The sequence below is a fragment of the Strongylocentrotus purpuratus genome, unplaced genomic scaffold (genome assembly GCF_000002235.5).
Source record: "Strongylocentrotus purpuratus isolate Spur 01 unplaced genomic scaffold, Spur_5.0 spur5_scaffold_10, whole genome shotgun sequence".
Lineage (NCBI taxonomy): Eukaryota > Metazoa > Echinodermata > Echinoidea > Camarodonta > Strongylocentrotidae > Strongylocentrotus > Strongylocentrotus purpuratus.
The window spans coordinates 25793621-25798370 of NW_022145595.1; positions in this window are offsets into that span (position 1 = coordinate 25793621).

Here is a 4750-nt window from a genome sequence, read left to right on the forward strand (position 1 = left end):
CTGCATCATATCCTTCATGTATCATCTTTATGTTTATACCGCTTGCCCAGTCTCACCTCCTGTCTCCACCTGTCCATATTGATACATGTACATGTCTGTTTGTCTTCATTGTTTTACCTTGTCTCTCATTGTTTTGTTCTGTCCTTTCTCTCTTTCTCTCTGTCTCTCGGATTGTCTTGTCACTGTCTTTTCAATCTATTAAGTGATCTCTAGTATTGCACTCTTTATCCCCTCCCTCTTCTTATTTTTCTTTCTCTTTCTCTCTCTCTCTCTCTCTCTCTCTCTCTCTGTGTGTCTCTCTATCGCTTTCCAGTCTTTATATCTCTTTCTCGCTAAACTTTTTAATGTCACCCTTTCATCCCTCCATCAAATCTCCTTCTCTATCTTTCACCCCTCCCCCCCTCTCTCTCTCTCTCTCTCCTGTTATTTCTTCCTCTACTTCTCGTCGTCTTCATCATCGTCCACCTCCTCCTCCCTCTCTTGATCCCCTCTTTCTTTCTTTCTTTCTTTATAGCCCAGACTGCAGCCTAGCTTTACGGACACCCCTGGATGAACTCCTACGCAGTTTAAAGAACTCGGACGCGCAGACCGCAGAAAACTCTCCCTCAATCGGCACAATCCTCACGACGAAACCGACAAATCCAAGCCCGTCTGGAATAGTCTATTTATTTCCAATTCCGTGAGTCAGAGGCATGAATATCGGAAAAGCCTACCGACTTGAGTTAACAATGCTGCCCTTTTACGTAATAGACTACGTCGAGTGAATGGACAGGAAATAACAAGGAAAAGAAGAATTGAGTCACATCATTGGTCATTGTAGAACACAGACATACCTTACAGTCGACGCGCCATCCATGTACACTGGCGTAGCCACGAAGAGGGGGGGGGGGGGGGTAGCTTGGGGCACACACCCAAACAAATTACCAGTGCCTCCACAACCTTTCATTGTCCCCCTTTCATCACCCCTCCATCGATTCTCTTTTCTCTATCTTTCGCTTCTCCAGCTGCCCCGCCTCTATCTCAACGAATTTTCTGAGACAATGCTAAAAGGTTTGTTTGTAAATATACATTATATAAAGTATTGCTCGCCTAACACTTCAATTTTGTATATGTATATTTGTGTAATCTATTATACGTATATGTCTTGGATCACTCATACACACGCAACCAGCCCTGCGCGTCAACTCTGTGACTCAATGCTTGAGTAGCTCTTTAACACTGATTTGCAGTTTACTTAATTAATTAGGAAAGCGCTTAAATAATCGTAATTAACTTTGCGGTTTTTGTATTTCTGCTTATGGAGAAAGACTGAAGTTATATATACCACACCAACCTCTGAGTAAACTAACGCTGATTAAGCAAAAATGATACAAGGAAATGTGTAATATTCGCATTTGTGTTTGTGATGTATTTATTTATTTATTTATTTATTTAATTCTGATATTTAGACAGGGGGACTCATTATCACCAATAATGGTGGTCTTCCATGAGGCCCTGTTAAACATAATGAGGTACATTATAGTTTAACAAATATATATTTGATAATAACATTAACAATAAGAAATAAACAATAAGTAAGAACATGTTTAAACATATATACAAAGTATTTGGTATCCTCATAATAAAAGAATGGTTTGTTTGTTTTGTTTTACTTTGCTTTTCGTTCAAGAAAACGTTGTTGCATAGTTATAGTATTTTAATTTAATATTATTGCATAGACAGTAATTAGTTTTCAAATCCAATGAAAAGTAACTATTAGCATGTACACCTTACTCTGAGGCTGCAATTGCAGTTGAAAACTGAAACCACGAAGACCAGCTTCTCATTTTAATCATGATTATTACCATGATCAAATTATTTCAACTTGTTATATTCTTTAGATATAGTACACGTATGTTTAACAATCATTGCCATCGTCATCAATCATTATCATCATCATCATCATCAACAACACCGTCATTCTTGTCATTTTTACAGACTTCATCATTGTCGTCGTCATCGTTGCCACCACAGTCATCATGCTCAATGCGTTAACGTGGTCAAGATTCTCCCTCCCTCCCTCCCTCCCTCCCTCCCTCCCTCCCTCCCTCCCTCTCTCTTTCTCTCTCTCCCTCTCCCTCTCTCTCTTTCCTTCTCCCTCTATCTCCTTCTCTCTCTCTGTCTGTCTCTCTGTCTCTCTCTCCCTCCCTCTCCCTCTCTCTATTTCCTTCTCTCTCCTTCTCTCTCTCCCCTCTCTCTATCTCTCTCTCTCATTCTCGCTATCGCAATGGCTGTACACTTAGTTAGTCTCTCTCTCTCTCTCTCTCTCTTTATTCTTCTAATTTCATTTTACTTTCACATATTTAACACGCATTGTACGCTCATTGATCAATTTATTCATAAAACAAACATCAAAATGTTCTTCATTCTAAGTAACTCATTTTATTGTACAGGAAATAAAATAGAAGTTTACAAGGGTCTATATATTTTACAATTTTTCTTAAATTTGTATATACATGTATAGAATTTTGAAATATTATAAATGATATCCATTTTATTCTCATTTAAGGCAATGATACTGTGTTCCTCATATTTACATTTTATACAAATTATCAAAATTGTGTTATCGTTCTATCAACAATAACCATACTTATAAAATATATAATTTACAATGTATATTTTCACATTTTGCAAGTATCATTTTGAAAGTTTTTTTGTTTGTTTTACTTTATAATTTACAACATCAAGGAGTCCAAATCAATATACAACATACATTACATGATTAACAAACAAACAAGAAAAACATTCGTAAAGTTGGTGTTTCGTGGTATGCACACATTTCCTTTTCGAATTTTGGTTTATTCATAATAGACCTTGCAGCTATCTCAAATGTATAGTTTCTTTGTATAAATCTCAATAAATATCAATTGAAACAATAATGATACAATCGACGTTGGTTTACATCAAATGTCATTACATCCTTTGCAGTATTACATAAATCTAACTAGTCATGTGACCAAAAATCTTATATTCTAATATCAAGCTAATGTAGTGGAAAGTGACGGAGGGAGGGGGAGGGGGGGGGGTACATCATCCGACAATTAAGCATGATAAGATATGCACCCTCCCTTTTGTGTGCCCCACCCCCCCCCCCCCCCTAAATCAGCCCCATGGTACGTACAAGCATGATTCGACCTTAAAACTTATAATTATAATGGGGAGTGATGGGGAGGGGGTGCCGCGTTGAACAACAAGTCTAATATGACCCCCCCCCCTTCGCCACCTGTCCTTGTGCCCTACCCCCCCTCCCCCTTCCCCTCCCCTTCCCTGAATCCGCCCGTGGTGCGTACAACTTGATCCGACCTTCACGAAACCACGGTATGAATCACTTGACAGGAGATCATCTAAAAAGAGACATGCACGATCAAACATCTAGAACGAAAATGACAGTTATGTTAAACATCACGTCCTTACGGTCTTATCCCCTTTATCCTACCCCATCTTATCCCTTCCTTCCCCCTCCTAGAAACCCCCATGCACCCTAATATTAGCACTAATCCCCCTTCCTTCACATTTCTTAGTAGATGCTTAATCCGTTCCTGACAGAAAGGCGCTAACGACACTCCCGAAATAACAAGTAGAAAGTGCATGTCATCGTCTTAAAAGTTACTTAATCTTATGATAATAAAATTATGTATTTAAAGACGAGATATTAAGGGGGTATGTGAAAAGCCCCAAACTGAGGAATGTCGCTCAAAACATTTTGGATGTTAAGGGGGATGACGGACTAATTTTAATGACATGTACGCCTACAATTATCAAAGATGAAAAGGAAAGAAGTCGTAATGTTGTTTCTGTACATGCTTTTTCCAATAAGGGGGAAACATATCCAGATATGCCGATAGCATTTACGGATTTATCGACGGAGAGTTTGACTCCCCTTTTATTCTAGCGACGCCCCTGTCCCGATGCCTGAAGTCTATCACTCTGTCATTTGGCTTCAAGTTGACGTTGTATGACAAGGGAATACCATGTCAGAACAGGTGACCATCAACCCGCAATGTCAAGATAGTTCTTACCAAGCACACCCCGAGCAAGGTTTGGCAATTTTGGTTTGTCATTTCTGCCCACCGATTTCTTTATAAAGTACAAAGAGAAACACGTGGTGTAGCCTATACAGATCAGTGACTCACTTTAAAAACCCCACCGAATTTCTTTTAAGTGGTTAGAGTTATAAAATGCAGGCCTCAAAGTGTAACACTTGCCAAACTTCACCGCTTAAATCTTTATCTCTTCTCATCTCGCTTTCTCATCTCCCTTCCTTCCACGGCTCCAACAAAGAATCCCCCTCTCGAACCTCCCTTCCAAAAGAATTTCCCCCGGTTCTTCGATTTGGAGACACCGTAAACTGGCAGACGGTGAAAAACGAGCTGATATAAATATCCCTCATGGAACTTCAAATAATGGGAAATAGTTGTAAATTCATGCAGTTTTGTAGAAGAGGGTTCCCCAATGTCTTCAAGTGAATATCCAAATTATTTTGAAGCGATGACTTTAAATAATACTGTATTTTTGCAGAAAGGCCACATATAAATCAAACTTCTGATCATGATTACCGGTATGCGTTATTATTAGGCTGCAACTACTACTATTACTTCTACTACTCATAATATCACCATTAATTCTGCTACTACTACTACTACTACTACTACTACTACTACTACTACTACTACTACTACTACTACTACTACTACTTATACTACTACTACTA